This window comes from Schistocerca nitens, chromosome 5, assembly GCF_023898315.1.
Source record: "Schistocerca nitens isolate TAMUIC-IGC-003100 chromosome 5, iqSchNite1.1, whole genome shotgun sequence".
Classification (NCBI taxonomy): Eukaryota; Metazoa; Arthropoda; class Insecta; order Orthoptera; family Acrididae; genus Schistocerca; species Schistocerca nitens.
In genome coordinates, this window is record NC_064618.1 from 544022429 (window position 1) to 544041811 (window position 19383).

The window sequence follows — 19383 nt, forward strand, 5'->3', positions numbered from 1 at the left end:
AGGCCAAAGTAATCCCATACTCAAAGAATGACGGTAGAACAGATGCAGGAATCCCGAGTCGCCGTTCCAGGCGAGATCCTAGCGGAGGTGGTCTGCCTTCGCCTTCCACCGACATGTTATGAAGTGTCGGGTGTGTGTCTGTGTCGTGGCCATGGCTGTGATGAGTGCTCGTACAGTGTAGTCCTGGTTTGGTACTCTTGTCGATGAAGGGTAGGGTCAGGCTTAACCCAGCGCCGCAGCATAGCCTACTCATCGCGAATAGCAACAAAGAAGTCGCCATGTTTAACGTCCCCATTCGACGGACGGATCACTATCACATGCCCTCACTTCATGAAACACTGAAGAGAGGTTTGGAATTTAATCGAAGACAGTGATACTGGAGTGAGGACTGGTTAAAAAAAAAAAAGTGTTCAAACGTGTGTCAAATCTTATGGGACTTAACAGCTAAGGTCATCAGTCCCTAAGCTTACACACCATTTAACCTAAATTATCCTAAGGACACACACACACACACCCATGCGCGAGGGAGGACTCGAACCTTCGCCGGGACCAGCCGCACAGTCCATGACTGCAGCCCCCAGACCGCTCGGCTAATCCCGCGCGGCTGAGGACTGGTGATTAGGAACCCTCCGCCATCACCAAAACTTGTTTTTTCGTAATGTCAAAGGGAAAGCTGTCGACAGCACCGTCTTGCGTTGGGCTGGTCATCAATCTCATGGACATTGAGCTGACTGGGAATGCAGTTTCTGTTCTGGAGAACGGACTTAATTTTGCTCCCACACCTAGGTTCACGCCGGTAGCGGACATTGTCAGTGGAGTTGAACAGGTTGCTGCGCGACTACCACCTGAAGCAGCTGAAGAAGTACGCCAGGAAACCTGCCGTGATCTGACGAGAACTAAACCGATCGAGTATTACCAGCAGGGAGAGGGTAGCCATTCGAGACCTGAGACAGCGCCCTGAGATTGTCGTCTTATGGCTGACAAAGGCAATGCTATGGTTGTTCTTTCCCATAAGGACTACATTGAGAAGATGCAGAGCCTGCTAAATGACGAATCTTACAGGAAGATCAATGCTGACCTCACAAAGAAGGCGGAAAACAAGTCTAGGGCTCTTCTCAAGGACGCAGATTTACCAGAGGGTGTCGCCAAGAAATTGACACCTCAAGTACTTGTACCGCCAAGACTTTATGGATTTCCTAAGTCCACAAAGAAGGGGTGCCGTTACGCCCAATTGTCAGCAACATTAGGGCACCTACATATTTGCTGGCCAAATACCTGTCAGAATTACTAAGCCCTTATGTGGGTAAATGCCCTAATCACGTTTGTAATACTGTGGATTTAGTAAAACGTGTCGACAACATCAAGCTGAAAGACTCAGATGTCCTGGTGAGTTTTGACGTTTTTCATTATTCACCAGGGTGCCTCTTCGAGAGTCAGTTGACGTTACTGCGCAAAACTTTGACGAGAAGACGACCGATCATCCCCGGCACGTTCTGACCTCCGCTTATTTACTCTTTAATGGAGAATACTATGAAGAAACAGAAGGAGTCACACTGAGGAGCCCCCTCTCGCATGTGTTTGCGAATTTCTACATGGAGTACCTCGAGGAGGAAGCTTTGGCGTCATCCTAATGGAAATCTACTTCCAGAATGAGATTTTCACTCTGCAGCAGAATGTGCGCTGATATGGAACTTCCTGCCAGATTACAACTGTGTGCCGGACCGAGACTCGAACTCGGGACCTTGGCCTTTCGCGGGCAAGTGTTCTACCAATTGAGCTACCCAAGCGCGACTCACGCCCCGTCCTCACAGCGTTACTTCCGCCAGTACCTCGTCTCCTACTTTCCAAACTTCACAGAAGTTCTCCTGCGTACCTTGCAGAACTAGCACTCTTGGAAGAAAGGATATTGTTGCTCGTTTCTGGAGCATCACCTGCGACCAGTTTTGCGAAAGAGGCGGCGACGATATTTGCACAACCCACCCACCATTTTGCACGACAATGCGCAGGTGCATACAGCGCATGCTGTGGCTGCTCCGTTCGGTCGATGGGACTGGGAAGTACTGTACCATCCACAATACTCCCCGGACTTAGGTCCTTGTGAATTTGATTTGATTCCAAAGATGAAGGAACCACTTCGTGGCATTCGCTTCAAAACTGTTCCAGAGATTGGACAGGCAGTAGACCGCTCCATTCGCACCATCAACAGAACAGGATCTGCTAACGGTGTACTATGCCATCCACATCGCTGGCAACGGGTTCTACACAACGCTGGTGACTACTCTGAAGGAGAGTAACAGGTGCAAACATGTAACTGTTTTGCATCGGTTGTAAATAAATAGTTGCCACTATTTAAGTTCCAAACTATGTATGTAGAAAGTCGTCCACGGAACTTGTAAGTACAGTTCAAAATATTACTACGTAATAGCAAAAACCACCACCAGAAGTGCCTATAACCCATAGGTACATTGCCCAAAATGTAAACTAAATAGTGAAAATATGTACATTTTACAGGCCACTGAAGATGCCCAGCACAGAGTAAATGCGAAACGCCTATGGCACGAATATTGTGTTTCATTCAATTGTAGTCATACGGCCCAAGAAGTAAAAATTATCAATATACCGTAATCCTTATTGCACAATGCACCTACTGTCAAAAAAATGAATTGAGCATTGGTTTGAAACTTCCTGGCAGATTAAAACTGTGTGCCGGACCGAGACTCGAATTTGGGACCTTTGTCTTTCGCGGGCAAGTGCTCTACCACCTGAGCTACCCAAGCACGACTCACGCCCCGTTCTCACAGCTTTACTTCCGTCAGTGCCTCGTCTCCTACCTTCCAAACCCTTCTTTCAGGAGTGCTAGTTCTTCAAGGTTCACAGGAGAGCTTCTGTAAAGTTTGGAAGGTAGGAGACGAGGTACTGGCAGAAGTAAAGCTGTGAGGACGGGGCGTGAGTCGCGGCTGGATAGCTCAGTTGGTAGAGCACTTGCCCGCGAAAGGCAAAGGTCCCGAGTTCGAGTCTCGGTCCGGCAGGAAGTTTCATATCAGCGCACACTCCGCTGCAGAGTGAAAATCTCATACTGGAGCATTGGTTTGATTTTTTAGTTGCCCATTCCAGCTCTTTTTCGGTCGAGATGTCTCAGTGTGCCACACCTCACTTTGCCGCTTTGTCTAAGGATTGTACTGGCCGGCCGGAGTGGCCGAGCGGTTCTAGGCGCTACAGTCTGGAGCCGCGCGACCGCTACGGTCGCAGGTTCGAATCCTGTCTCGGGCATGGATGTGTGTGATGTCCTTAGGTTAGTTAGGTTTAAGTAGTTCTAAGTTCTAGGGGACTGATGACCTCAGAAGTTAAGTCCCATAGTGCTCAGAGCCATTCGAACTTTGATTGTACTGAAAAATCCATGAGTCAATACCTGTGGTCACACGACGGAACCATTCGTAGTCATTGGCATTCCTTTCAAGAAGATCAACGCACATTTCTTCGGTTGCTCTCCTGCTCAGTTGTGAGTTTTCTCGGTTCCGTTTTGGCACAAACTTTTGCATGTGCAAAACTTCGGTCAAAATTTTTGTACGGTGAAAGCAACTGACAGGTCACCCACCATCCTTATTGCCAAACGTCGTTCTGATCTTACAATGGCACTCACACGTTAGACGTGACGCTTTCGTCGGTTTTTGAAGTAGAAGGTCTCACTGAGCGAGGTTCAACCTCAATACGTTCTCAGCCTCACAAAATTAATTTGTGCCAGCAGAAATCTTGCGCTCTTGCTAAGCAACGTTCTCGATAGGACTTTTCATCTTTTCAAAGGTCTCACTCGCGGATTTCCCAAGTTTAACACAAAACGTGATTGCATAGCGTTGCTGTAAACTCCGCTGTTCCATTTTCGTAACACATAACAAAACCGCAGCTTCACCGATGACGCTCTCAAAAATCACGTGATGACTGTGTGGAGCTGAAATTCGGACTTATCATCTGGAAGGGATAGAGACACCCAAGTAGACCTACACAGCGTTCCCAGATCACTCGTAGTGTTGCCAGACTCACTATTGTTCTCGCGCACCCCCTATCCAGCAGATCAAGATACCACTCTAAACACGTTACTGCACAACGTGTTCTAAATTAACAAAAAGAAATCTTCAATGAAATTAACATCATTTCTCTGCAAAGGTTACAAATTTCCACTTTGCCCCTTAGAGGTGGCACCCATCCGAACATATTCTCAACAGACACTCGTACTACTTTCGGAAGTGCAAGCGCTATTCCGTAGCTGAAAGGATAGTTCTGTATATCATCCCTTACGTCATCAAGTACACGTTCTTTTTTTTTCTCGCTTGTCGAATCCGGCAGTAATTCTAAGGCCCTAATACACTACTGGCCATTAAAACTGCTACACCAAGATGAAATACAGATGATAGACTGGGACCCCGGAGTAGACAACATTCCATTGGAACTACTGACGGCCTTGGGAGAGCCAGTCCTGACAACACTCTACCATCTGGTGAGCAAGATGTATGAAACAGGCGAAATACCCTCAGACTTCAAGAAGAATATAATAATTCCAATCCCAAAGAAAGCAGGTGTTGACAGATGTGAAAATTACCGAACCATCAGTTTAATAAGTCACAGCTGCAAAATACTAACACGAATTCTTTACAGACGAATGGAAAAACTAATAGAAGCCAACCTCGGGGAAGATCAGTTTGGATTCCGTAGAAACACTGGAACACGTGAGGCAAAACTGACCTTACGACTTATCTCAGAAGAAAGATTAAGGAAAGGCAAACCTACGTTTCTAGCATTTGTAGACTTAGAGAAAGCTTTTGACAATGTTGACTGGAATACTCTCTTTCAAATTCTAAAGGTGGCAGGGGTAAAATACAGGGAGCGAAAGGCTATTTACAATTTGTACAGAAACCAGATGGCAGTTATAAGAGTCGACAGGCACGAAAGGGAAGCAGTGGTTGGGAAGGAAGTGAGACAGGTTTGTAGCCTCTCCCCGATGTTATTCAATCTGTATATTGAGCAAGCAGTAAAGGAAACAAAAGAAAAATTCGGAGTAGGTATTAAAATCCATGGAGAAGAAATAAAAAGTTTGAGGTTCGCCGATGACATTGTAATTCTGTCAGAGACAGCAAAGGACTTGGAAGAGCAGTTGAATGGAATGGACAGTGTCTTGAACGGAGGATATAAGATGAACATCAACAAAAGCAAAACGAGGATAATGGAATGTAGTCGAATTAAGTCGGGTGATGCTGAGGGAATTAGATTAGTAAATGAGACACTTAAAGTAGTAAAGGAGTTTTGCTATTTGGGGAGCAAAATAACTGATGATAGTCGAAGTAGAGAGGATATAAAATGTAGACTGGCAATGGCAAGGAAAGCGTTTCTGAAGAAGAGAAATTTGTTAACATCGAGTATAGATTTAAGTGTCAGGAAGTCATTTCTGAAAGTATTTGTATGGAGTGTAGCCATGTATGGAAGTGAAACATGGACGATAAATAGTTTGGACAAGAAGAGAATAGAAGCTTTCGAAATGTGGTGCTACAGAAGAATGCTGAAGATTAGATGGGTAGATCACATAACTAATGAGGAAGTACTGCATAGGATTGGGGAGAAGAGAAGTTTGTGGCACAACTTGACCAGAAGACGGGATCGGTTGGTCGGACATGTTCTGAGGCATCAAGGGATCACCAATTTAGTATTGGAGGGCAGCGTGGAGGGTAAAAATCGTAGAGGGAGGCCAAGAGATGAATACACTAAGCAGATTCAGAAGGATGTAGGTTGCAGTAGGTACTGGGAGATGAAGAAGCTTGCACAGGATAGAGTAGCATGGAGAGCTGCATCAAACCAGTCTCAGGACTGAAGACCACAACAACAACAGACGGGTATTCATTAGACAAATATATTATACTAGAACTGACATGTGATTACATTTTCACGCAGTTTGGGTGCATAGATCCTCAGAAATCAGTACCCAGAACAAACACCTCTGGCCGTAATAACGGCCTTGATACGCCTGGGCATTGAGTCAAACAGAGTTAAGATGGCGTGTACAGGTGCAGCTGCCCATGCAGCTTCAACACGATACCACAGTTCACCAAGAGTAGCGACTGGCGTATTATGACGAGCCAGTTGCTCGGTCACGATTGACCAGACGTTTTCAGTTGGTGAGAGATCTGGAGAATGTGCTGGCCACGGCAGCAATCGAACATTTTCTGTATCCAGAAAGGTCCGTACAGGACCTGCAACATGCGGTCGTGCATTATCCTGCTGAAATGTGGGGCTTCGCAGGGATCGAGTGAAGGGTAGAGCCACGGGTCGGCACACATCTGAAATTTAACGTCCACTGTTCAAAGCGCCGTCAATGCGAACACGAGGTGACCGAGACGTGTAACCAATGGCACCCCATACCATGACACCAGTTGATACGCCAGTATGGAGATGACGGATACACGCATCCAATGTGCGTTCGCCACGATGTCGCCAAACATGGATGCGACCATCATGATGCTGTAAACAGAACCTGGATCCATCCGAAAAAATTACGTTTTGCCATTCGTGCAACCAGGTTCGTCGTTGACTACACCATCGCTGGCGCTCCTGCCTGTGATGCAGAGTAGAGGGTAACCGCAGCCATGGTCTACGAGCTGATATTACATGCTGCTGCAAACGTCGTCGAACTGTTCGTGCAGATGGTTGTTGTCTTGCAAACGTCCCCATCTGTTCACTCAGGGATCGAGACGTGGCTGCACGATCCGTTACAGCCATGCGGATAAGATGCCTGTCATCTCGACTGCTAGTGATACGAGGCCGTTGGGATCCAGCACGGGGTTCCGTATTACCCTCCTGAACCCACCGATTCCATATTCTGCTAACATTCATTGGATCTCGACCAACGCGAGCAGCAATGTCGCGATACGATAAACTGCAATCGCGATAGGCTACAACCCGGCCTTTATGAAAGTAGGAAACATGATGGTACGCGTTTCTCCTCCTTAGATGAGGCATCAGACCAACGTTTCACCAGGCAACGCCGGTCAACTGCTGTTTGTGTATGAGAAATCGGTTGGAAACTTTCCTCATGTCAGCACCTTGTAGGTGTCGCCACCGGCGCCAACCTTCTGAGAATGCCCTGAAAAGTTAATCATTTGCATATCACAGCATCTTCTTCCTTTCGGTTAAATTTCGCGTCTGTGGCACGTCATCTTCGTGGTGTAGCAATTTTAATGGCCAGTAGTGCAGTTCTCTGACATGCGATGTAAAAAGCACACACAACAGCGGTAGAGTAGCCGAGAACGGGTTGCCATCGCGGGAATCGTCTATCAGGGACCATACAGGCAACACTCAGTGAAACGCAGTTAAAAATTTACGACTCGTCATATTGGTGCAGGCGGTCGGAGCGCTGTTAGCTCTCGCCGCAGCCCGCTCCGCGATGGGGCTCATAAGCGCGCGCCGAGCCGTGTCGCACCGCCGCTCCCACTAAGCGAACGTTACTGCGCCGCTACCCACCACACGTAGTAATGCCGGCCCTCATTCCCCGCGCCCGAGAGAAATAAACGTCCTGAAACACAACTCGGAGGAGCGCTACATGGGTCTGCGGAAGCTTTTAACCTGAATGCTATCAGAGCAAGTGCAATTTTGTCTCTTCCTCGAGTGGATTACTTTGCAGTTACCGTGAAACAGACACCTGGGAGCCGCGGGCGTTTCCCCCCGCAAGTGGAGGTCCAGAAAAGCCTCCTTCGCCAGTCCTTTCTCTGCGCCCCCCACCCCCACCCCACGGCAGCTTCCCGCCTGCCCTCTCTCCTCTGAGGCGGTTAATTCGTGGCCGCGGCGCAGAAAATGGCGGCCTCGAAATTTTCACCATCATACTTGAGATGATGCCCTCAAAGTAGGAGTTTCGACCGAGGTTACAATCTTTCTCTTTTCTTAGAGGCAGCGCCAAGTTCCTTTTCAGCATTTTTAAGTCTTTATTTTCCTCTGGGAGGGTTCAAAATATCCCGAACTGTGAGTTAAGCCTCTCACCGCAGTAACGTGTAATAAGCAAGGGAGAGTATTGTACCTGGAGGATAGTTTTTATAGGTATACGCAGTAATTCCTGGTCGATGTTTCAATTTACTGACTGATTGTAGAGCACGCTACAAACAACTATAAGCAGTTTCCGTCATTTTCTACCATATTTGCTGTTGTGAGAGACGATGATGTGTTCTGGGGAGCGTTTGTAAATAATACGAGTTCTACATATATCGAAATCCTCTGTTCCTCACAAGCGACTTCTTATCAAATTGTGTGCTTATGAAGTATCGTCTCAGTTGTGTGACTGGAAGAATGATTTGCTGCCAGAAAGGTCATAGTTCGTAATAACTGACAGAAAGTCATCGAATAAAACGGAAGTAACATCTGCCGTTCCTCAGGGAAGTATTACAGGCACTCTGCTGTTACTGATCTACATAAACGAGACAATCAGAGCAGCCCTCTTGGACTGGTTGTACATTAAGCCGTCATTTACATCTACATCTACATGGATACTCTGCAAATCACACTTAAGTGCCTGGCAGAGGGTTCATCGAAACACATTCACAATAATTCGCAATTATTCCAGTTTTGAACAGCGCGTGAAAAACCGAACATCTATATCTTTTCGTGAGAGCTTTGATTTCCCTTATTTTATTATGATGATCGTTTCTCCCTATGTAGGTCGGAGGCAACAAAATATTTTCGCATTCTGGAGAGAAAGTTTGTGATTGAAGTTTCGTGAGGAGATTCCGACACAATGATAAACGCCTTTCTTTTAATGACGTCCATCCCAAATACTGTATCATGTCATTGACACACAGTCCACTGTTTCGCGATAATACAAAATGTGCTACCCTTTTTTAAACTTCCTCGTGTACTCTGTTAATCCTACCTGATAAGGGTCTTATACCATACACATATCTCTTCTAAATACACTCCTGGAAATTGAAATAAGAACACCGTGAATTCATTGTCCCAGGAAGGGGAAACTTTATTGACACATTCCCGTGGGTCAGATACATCACATGATCACACTGACAGAACCACAGGCACATACACACAGGCAACAGAGCATGCACAATGTCGGCACTAGTACAGTGTATATCCACCTTTCGCAGCAATGCAGGCTGCTATTCTCCCATGGAGACGATCGTAGAGTTGCTGGATGTAGTCCTGTGGAACGGCTTGCCATGCCATTTCCACCTGGCGCCTCAGTTGGACCAGCGTTCGTGCTGGACGTGCAGACCGCGTGAGACGACGCTTCATCCAGTCCCAAACATGATCAATGGGGGACAGATCCGGAGATCTTGCTGGCCAGGGTAGTTGACTTACACCTTCTAGAGCACGTTGGGTGGCACGGGATACATGCGGACGTGCATTGTCCTGTTGGAACAGCAAGTTCCCTTGCCGGTCTAGGAATGATAGAACGATGGGTTCGATGACGGTTTGGATGTACCGTGCACTATTCAGTGTCCCCTCGACGATCACGAGTGGTGTACGGCCAGTGTAGGAGATCGCTCCCCACACCATGATGCCGGGTGTTGGCACTGTGTGCCTCGGTCGTATGCAGTCCTGATTGTGGCGCTCACCTGCACGGCGCCAAACACGCATACGACCATCATTGGCACCAAGGCAGAAGCGACTCTCATCGCTGAAGACGACACGTCTCCATTCGTCCCTCCATTCACGCCTGTCGCGACACCACTGGAGGCGGGCTGCACGATGTTGGGGCGTGAGCGGAAGACGGCCTAACGGTGTGCGGGACCGTAGCCCAGCTTCATGGAGACGGTTGCGAATGGTCCTCGCCGATACCCCAGGAGCAACAGTGTCCCTAATTTGCTGGGAAGTGGCGGTGCGGTCCCCTACGGCACTGCGTAGGATCCTACGGTCTTGGCGTGCATCCGTGCGTCGCTGCGGTCCGGTCCCAGGTCGACGGGCACGTGCACCTTCCGCCGACCACTGGCGACAACATCGATGTACTGTGGAGACCTCACGCCCCACGTGTTGAGCAATTCGGCGGTACGTCCACCCGGCCTCCCGCATGCCCACTATACGCCCTCGCTCAAAGTCCGTCAACTGCACATACGGTTCACGTCCACGCTGTCGCGGCATGCTACCAGTGTTAAAGACTGCGATGGAGCTCCGTATGCCACGGCAAACTGGCTGACACTGACGGCGGCGGTGCACAAATGCTGCGCAGCTAGCGCCATTCGACGGCCAACACCGCAGTTCCTGGTGTGTCCGCTGTGCCGTGCGTGTGATCATTGCTTGTACAGCCCTCTCGCAGTGTCCGGAGCAAGTATGGTGGGTCTGACACACCGGTGTCAATGTGTTCTTTTTTCCATTTCCAGGAGTGTAGTTTTGCAATCATCTTCCGATGATTTACCGTCTTGTAAAGTCATCAGATGATCAAATCCAATTCCAAAATGATTTTCACAGGATACCTGTACGGTTAAAAAGCCGCTGTTAACTCTAAATAATGATAAGTGTGATGTCATCAGTACTAAAATGAATCCGCTAAATTTCCGCTACACTAGTCTAATCCAGCTAAACACTTAGGGAGTATAGTGCGAATAGCTTAAGTAGGGACGATCACATAGATAATGTCGTGCGTAAAGCAGAATACTCAGCACAGCAAAAATTAACAGGTCTACTAAAGAGACTTTACGTTTGTCCGCTCTTTGCTGGGATGTTGCTGTGCGGTGTGGGATCGGCATCAGGAAGGATTGACGGAGGACATCGAAAAAGTTCAAAGTATGGCAGCTCGTTTTATATTATCGCCAAATATAGGAGAAAGTGCAACGGAAACGTTACACGAACTGGGGTGGTACTCTTAAAAACAAAGGCGTATTTAGATGCGGCAGAACCCTGTGACGAAATTTCAATCACCAACTTTTTCCTGTGTTAAAATATTTTGTTTGCGCCCGCCCAGATAGGGAGAAATGATCATCATAATAAAATAAGGGAAGCCAGACCTCGCACGGAAAGATTTAAGTGTTTGCTTTTCCCGCGCCCTGTTCGAGAATGGAACAGTAGATAGGTAGCTTGAAGGTGGTTTGATGAACCCTCTACCACACACTTAATTGTGAATATCAAAGCAATCATGTAGATGTAAAATACTTTAAAGCAATTAGATGGATAGATTTAGTTCTTCAGTTACAGTGTTTTATGGTGAGTGCAATTCTGTATATTTTAAAAACTAGTTGCATGACGTGCTGACGGTTAAGCCATACTTCGTTGGCCGTGCAGCACATTTTGCCTTGTAACGAAAAGATATTTTACCGCGGCACCGTGATGTTTGCAAAACAACGGAGTTTCTTTAACATTTTAACAATTTTCGCCTTGTTTTGACTGGAAATCCTCGTTAGTTGGTTGGTTGGTTGGTTTCGGTGAAGGAGACCGGACAGCGTGGTCATCGGTCTCATCGGATTAGGGAAGGATTGGGAAGGAAGTCAGCCGTGCCCTTTCAGAGGAACCATCCCGGCATTTGCCTGGAGTGATTTAGGGAAATCACGGAAAACCTAAATCAGGATGGCCGGACGCGGGATTGAACCGTCGTCCTCCCGAATGCGAGTCCAGTGTCCAACCACTGCACCACCCCGCTCGGTTCCTCGTTAGTTGCCAATAGCTTCTCTTACCTAATGTTTTTAATTAGTAGCCGTTTTTTGATAATATTACTATTTATTAGTGTGTAGTAGAGTAATAATGCAACACGTACACTGCTGAATACAGTATTAGCACGATTTTCTCAATTGCAACATTTTAAAATTTGCATGGAACATTTGTTCCTAGATACATGACCATGTTCAAAATTTGGTAAGACCTTACTGTTTAGATTACAGAAATTTTTACATTTTCAGAAAAAGTTTGGAGCATAGATAAGGTAAACGCTGTTGTTCAAAAATGGAATTAGAATGTCTGTTAAACTTCTGTTACACGACTAGCTAGACGCGAAAGTGTGAAAAGTGTTTCACGATACGGTACACTGACTTAACAAATGTCATGAGATAAGCACCTAAAATTGAGTGAGGCCTCTCTGGCCCTGTAATTTGCAATGAAACGCCGTGAAAGTGAGTCTACAAGGCCCTGGTACTCTTCTGGAAGCAGCTGACACCAAATTGTTTGCCGAGCGGCAGCCAATTCCGTTATGTTCGTGGGTGCAGGATCCAAGGCATGTAGCCTGCGTTTAGTGACACCCCAGATATACTAGATGGGGTTGACATCTGGACTCCAGGGTGGCAATATCAGTCTTTGGTCTTCCCTTTCATACTGCCGCAACCATTCCTGGTCGACGTGAGAGCAATGTGGTGGCCGTTATGATCTTGAAACTCCGCAGAACCGTCAGGGTGTCGGAAGGCCAAAAATGGGTAGAGATGGTCCCCGAGCAGCACAACATACCGCTGACCATTCAACGTCACTTTCAGAACAACTAGGGGGTCCATTCTATGCAAGAAAAATGTACCCCAGACCGTAACAGAGAAATAGTATCACACCTTATTGGTAGGCGGGTTCCACCGATTCATGTGCTCTGCGCCACGCACGGTGCCTCCCACCGGCATGGTGCAGTTGAAATCGTGATTTGTCCGACCATATCACTTCACGCCATTGTTCCAGTGTCCATCCTCGATGATAGGAGAGTAACGCAAACTGATTTGCCCGATGAAGTCGGGTTAACAGTGGCACCCACGTGCGGCTTCGGTCCCATTCGCCACAGAATTCATATTCCTACGAATTCGCATTGTTGCCCTTCTGTCTCAGATGTCGCAGGTCACGATCATCGAGTGTGGCTGGACAGCTGGTAGTTTTTTGTGGACTGTGATACCCTCATTCAACCATTCGCGATACATTCTGGACACGGTTGAACGTATGAAGCCGAATTTCTGAAAGGCTGCCGAAATCTAAATTCCCATCCGCCGGGCACCGACCACCATACCCCGGTTCGAACGGAGTCAGCTCACGTTACTAGATTCGCAAACCTTTAGAAAACATTCGATCACTTCCTCATGAATGTCAAGCAGACAGTTGGGGCAACCAAGTTCCACCCTGGGGAGGATGGGGCGTGGAGGGATTGGGGGAGGAGGGAGGTTACGAGGTGGCGACAGGAAAGGCAATCGTCCACCCCTTAAAGGAACCACACCAAACCGCTAAATGACCACGCCGACCTTGCGCACGATGAGGGCCAAAGGCAAAAGAAAAAGAAGACTGTCTGTGTTGTTCATGTGTGTCGAGTGCTGGTGGCTTTGAAAAAGCGAATATTTCACAAACAAAGAGAAACTAGATGTGCTACTTCTTTACAAGCTCGCAGAAAGAACGGAAAGAGAACAGTTGAGTTGTGCGCACAGAGTTGAGTTGTACGTACAGACGGCGTCTAACAAGAATGACAATTCAGCGAATGTGAAAAGCATTGGTGCTGGTAGGGCACTGGAATACGGCGCAAGGGGCAAACCTGCAACGAGCGTAGCGAACGAAATAGAGTTTTGGTCGCTGTTGCCCATATTCCTTATATTAGCTCCAGAGAAACTGCAACTGCCTCTGGAATAAGCTAGCCCAGCGCTCATTCCATTTTGCGGAAAAAGCTTCCGTATGCGTAACGAGTTCCTTCTTTAGCAGAATAACTAGCAGGACTGCAGAAGACGTATGGAATTCGGTCGCTTGGTTCTGATGCGGCATCAGGTTAACAGGTTCTTTCTTCAAAGTTCTCTCTTTACCGATTAAGTCACCTTTAACAGTCGTGAAAGGCTGAGTCTAAGAAATACGCATTACTGGGTCACTGAAAATACGCTCTGGCTGAGCCCGGTTCAACATCAGAGCCAGCTGACTATGAACGTTTCGTGCGACATTATTGGAGATTATGTCACTGGTCCGCTACCAGATTGAAGAAACGTAACAGGTAAAAGACACGCACAGTTTCCTACCGAAATGCTACGAATCTCCTAGAGGAAGTACTGGTTGGTTATAATTAAAGTGCAGCTAATCGCAGAGGTCCAAGGTGAGCCGTAATTATTGTATGGCAAGGAAACCTAGTTCCAGTTTTGGCCAACAGGTGCTAAATTATTATTAACAGCCGCTTACACACTTTGTTCCATATGAGCACAGGAGAGGTCGATTAGATCGACAGTCGCTAGTAGCAGTTCAGTGGGACTTGAGCAACGTGTTCTTGTATACTGGCCTTCGGATCTGGTAGAGACCGAACGTGTTCCTGGAAAGCTTTCTTTTAGGTTTTCCCAGGGCCAAAAGCCACATGGATTCAGATCAGGTGATCTTGCAGGCCATGCATCTGGGAAAACTCTGGAGATAACACGTTCGTGGAAGGTTGCATTAATATTTCACTGCGTGAATGATATGTGTTGCCTCCACCTTGCGTGAAAACAATGGTTTCTAAACAGCTAAGATCTTCAATAGCAGGAATCACATACTGTATAAGGAGACCTCGATAACGTACATACTTCACGGTACACCTGATAGGCCCTCTGGGTGTATTCTCGTCCAAGAAGAACGGACCGAGAATGAAGGTGCTTATGAATCAACGCCACACAGTCACATAAGGCAGAGTAGTGGCTCTTCGTGTAGAACACGCCTTTTAACAGTGCTCCGAATTCGGCTGTTCTGTGTACTCACTGTACCCTTTAGTGTAAAATGTGCCTTGTCATCCATAGAATATTGCCCGGCCAAATGTCATCAACTTCGATCCGTGTCAGAAACCGAAGAGCAAATTCAGAACGTTGCTGCAGATCATGAGGATTCGGCTGCTGCGCCGTCTGGATCTTGTCGGGTATCAGTGTAAAAGAGACCACACAAATTACCGTACTGTTGATGGGATGGAGAATTCTCGTGACACTGCACGAACACTGGCACTAACGGGGTCACGTGCTGCATAGCCAGTTACGGCAACAACAACCTCGTCAATAACTTCCTCTGCCATAGGATGTCTTTTCCTTTTAGGTGTCTCACCAGCTTCACCAACGATTTCCGGTTTCCCTATCATCTTCTTTGAATAATGTAGTGAGATCGGGCCTTTCCTCAGACGTTTCAGTCAGAGATACTGTCTCAGTCAAGCATTTTAATTGCTGACATTCACTTAAAACAGTTTTACTAACAGCCCACACTTTATCTTCTCGATAGCCATACTGATTATTAATGTTATGACCTATGACAACGTCGATGTCATACTGTCATGCAATCAGTGTACAGCGCTAGATTTGCACCTGGTGGCCAAAACTGGAACTAATTTTCCCACCGTAAATAGATTCCGTGTCGACGCATTACTATATCTATCAAGTTTTGCTACCATAACATAATTACAGCCCACACGGGTCCTCACGGCACTGGTACATCTTGAAACACAGATATGTAATGCGATACCAGCGCCACCTGCTTGTATAGCGTAACGTGCAGCGTTCCAGCTTCCGAGACAGCGAGGTGGGCCAGAAACGATTTGTATCCGCGCGGGAGTTTGACTGCGGAATGAAACACCGGTCAACCGGAGTATGATTTCTTGGCGATTTCCTTTGTTCGTTTAGGCAAATGCTGGGCTAACCCCAGAATTTCGCCTTGGAGCATACGATGCACAAACAGTCAAAATACGTTATCACAAAGAACAACTCACACAGATGTCGGGCACGACTACCCTCCCTTGGGCTAGCTTGGCGACTATGGCGTCAGCATCGGTTTCTGGCCACATGGTTCGAAAAAAAACATAAAATTTGACTAATTCTGAACAAACGGACCACGTATTAGGCTGGGTAACGCTAGAGAAGAAAAAAAGGATTTTGATACTATCATGAGGCGTGGGTGGCTCAATATTATCTTGTGGCCTGGAAAGCGCTCGCCCGTCTTTTTCCTGGTCGCTGGAAAGGACGTGAAGGCGTTATTATTTCGCCAGGACGATCACCTGGACTTTCTACTGAGTTGTAAGTTCAGTACGAAGTTCTTCACGGAGTGTTGCACTGAGGAGAGGTATCGACGTCGGTCGGTGACGCCTGGCACGAAGTCGGCGTTCCAAAACATCCCAAAGGTGTTCTGTAGTATTCAGCTCAGGACTCTGCGCAGGCCAGTCAATTACAGAGATGTTATTATCGTGTAAACACTCCGTCACAGGCCGTGCAGGCAGTACTTGCAGTTTGGAATTCCTGTGTGATGATCTGGATTGATGTCTGCCTGTTACGCATTACGGCCTTCTTCAGCTGTCGACTGTCTCTGTCAGTCAACAGACGAGGTCGGCCTGCACGCTTTTGTGCTGTTCGTGTCCCTTCACATTTCTGCTTCACTATCACATCGTAAACAGTGGACCTAGGCGTGTTTAGGAGTGTGGAAATCTCGCGTACAGACGTATGACGCAAGTGACACCCAGTCACCTGACCACATTCGAAGTCCGTGAGTTCCGCGGAGCGCCCCATTGTGCTTTCTCAATACGTCTAATGACTACTGAGGTGGCGGATATGGAGTACCTGGCTGTAGGTGGCAGCGCAATGCACCTAATATGAAAAACGTATATTTTTGGGGGTGTCGGGATATTTTTGATCACGTAGTGTACGTTTGAAGCACAGCATTGTATGGTAGTCAAACATGGACTGTGGCAAAACCTGATCAGAAGAGAATCGAAGCATTTGAGCTGTTATGCTACAGAAGAATGTTGAAAATTATGTAATATAATAATCATCGAGGAAAAGAATGTATGGAAAACTTTGATAAGAAGAGGGAACAGGATGATAGCACATGTTTTAAAACTTCCGTGAATAAAATCAGTGGTACTAGAGGGACCTGTAGAGGGTATAACTGTAGAGGGAGACAGAGATTGGAATACATCCAGTACATAATTGAGGACGTAGGCTACAATTGCATTTGCTACTCTGGGCTGAAAAGGTTAGCTTAGATAATGAATTTCTAGTGGGCCGCATCGTACCAGTCGGAAGAACGATAACTGAAAAAAACCTTTTAATATTTTGTTTTACGAATCCACTAAATTTTTGACTTGCACACTATTTTCAAGGCTCTGGCAGAAACAAGAGTAGCAGTGTAACTTCTAGGTGACTGGTGAATCATTCTTCCTGTGCGTTGCAGTGGTTTATCGGTCCAATCACATGTATCTATTTGTAATTATCATCAGTTATAATTTTTTCCCCACTATTACGTTTTCTTAAGTAGGTTCTCTTACCTGCATCAAACTGGAGCACCCCATCACCCTGACGCGTTAATTCTGTATGACTAAGCGAACTTACAGAACTTTTTGTATGGTGTAGAATACTGCTCGGAAATAGCACATTTCGCATTGAACCGCACTCCGTCAAAATCGTCCTACCGAATGTATTATGCAACGCAGTAAAATCAAAACAAAACTAATCGAAAAACTGTATTCTCTTATAGAGAAGATCTAAGTAAACAAAAGATGGTTGTACGATCGAACAATTTTAGCACCAACAAGTACATAGTTTAACAAAAAAAGAACATCAAATACAAAATACGGTAGAACGGAAGAAAAAATATTTAAATTCACTGATACAGAGGTGGAACAAGGTGAAAGCGTAAACTTCCCAGTACATTTCCTAAATTCGCTTCGTGTTCCCGGTATTCCTCCACAAAAAGTCTTCTAAACAACAACATACAAATAGAAATATTAACCGAAAAGGGAAAATCACTGTCCATACCACAAATTCCAATAATTTCATCGAATAACATTTTGTTTCGAAGGCTCCAATTTCCAGCAATATTGGCGTACAGGATGAGCAGCAATGAAGCACAAGGGCCAAACATTCCAGTGCTGCGAAGTGAATTTAAATGTAACATGTTTCTCGCATGGACCAGTATACATACATAAAAGAAATTACTCGTGCAACATGCTTCTCAAGACCCTTATTCAGTATTGAACTATTTCTGGATATGTTTGTCTTTTCAAATTGTGAAATAGCAATATAAGTAGGTGTATTAAATTGTAGATGTTTTCTGTTAACTACGTTATAGTGAAAATAGTATGTGCAAGATCTGGTCTTTTGCCAGCTCTTCTCTGTACAGTCCTTCTGGGTACTTGATATGTTATGAACAAACTTAACAGTCCACTAATCTGTGGTTTTAGTTTACTTGAGTGGGAAAGGGTTGGAGAGAGTTAGAGACCGTTAGGCTTTCGACGGCCCTGGTCCATCACAGAGTGTTAAGGACACCATATGTATGAAAAATGTTTGTGCAGTATCCTATCAACTCTGTTAGTATATTATTTTCTCAAGTCCTCGACGGCAAACACCACGTAACCCTTGGGCTAAGAACTCCGTCTTGAGAGTAGTGACATTCTGGCTAGGGGAGACAACGCTGACAGGAGAAAAAGGAGATCCGGAGGCACTGAGCTGACAGCTTCCCCACAGCCCAACCCCGCACAGCACTCGTAGCGGTCTTGGAACATTTCCTCACTGACAATCCTCAAGCTGCTTAACACAGGGCTGATGTCAGTAACAAAACTCTGGAAGGATTATGGATCAAAACTTTTGCAAAAAGGAGCAACTGACGCTTTGTGACAAAGAAGACTGGCTCCCACCACCTATCCTTGTATGCACTCCTATTTCTAGCATTAATGTCTAAACAACATTTTGGCTGAATGAGATTTTCACTCTGCAGCGGAGTGTGCGCTGATATGAAACTTCCTGGCAGATCAAAACTGTGTGCCGGACCGAGACTCGAACTCGGGAACTTTGCCTTTCGCGGGCAAGTGCTCTACCAACTGAGCTACCCAAGCACGACTCACGCACCGTCCTCACAGCTTTACTTCCGCCAATACCTCGTCTCCTACCTTGCAAACTTAACAGAAGCTCTCCTGCGAACCTTGCGGGGCGTGAGTCGTGCTTGGGTAGCTCAGTTGGTAGAGCACATGCCGGCGAAAGGCAAAGGTCCCGAGTTCGAGTCTCGGTCCGGCACACAGTTTTGATCTGCCAGGAAGTTTCTTATCAGCGCACACTCCGCTGCAGAGTGAAAATCACATTCTGGAAACATCCCCCAGGCTGTGACTAAGCCATGTCCCCGCAATATCCTTTCTTTCAGGAGTGCTAGTTCTGCAAGTTTCGCAGGAGAGTTTGTGTAAACTTTGCAAGGTAGGAGACGAGGTACTGGCAGAAGTACAGCTGTGAGGACGAGGCGTGAGTCGTGATTGGGTAGCTCAGTTGGTAGAGCACTTGCCCACGAAAGGCAACGGTCCCGAGTTCGAGTCACGGTCCGGCACACAGTTTTGATCTGCCAGGAAGTTTCATTTCAGCGCACACTCCGCTGCAGAGTGAAAATCTCATTCTGGAAACATCCCCCAGGCTGTGGTTAAGCCATGTCTCCGCAATATCCTTTATTTCAGGAGTGCTAGTTCTGCAAGTTTCGCAAGAGAGCTTCTGTTAAGTTTGGAAGGTA

General features: G+C 46.6%; 1 protein-coding gene and 1 non-coding gene across 2 annotated transcripts in view; one reads left to right on the top strand and one right to left on the bottom strand.

Annotated features, from left to right (window-relative positions):
* LOC126260569 (glutamate receptor 1-like) overlaps positions 1-19383 on the bottom strand; it is a 1252588-nt gene that overhangs the window by 706918 nt on the left and 526287 nt on the right. The gene's annotated exons all lie outside the window — the stretch shown is intronic.
* Trnas-cga (transfer RNA serine (anticodon CGA)) lies at positions 2956-3029 on the top strand. Its single transcript has one exon. It is a non-coding gene; the product is annotated as a tRNA-Ser (tRNA).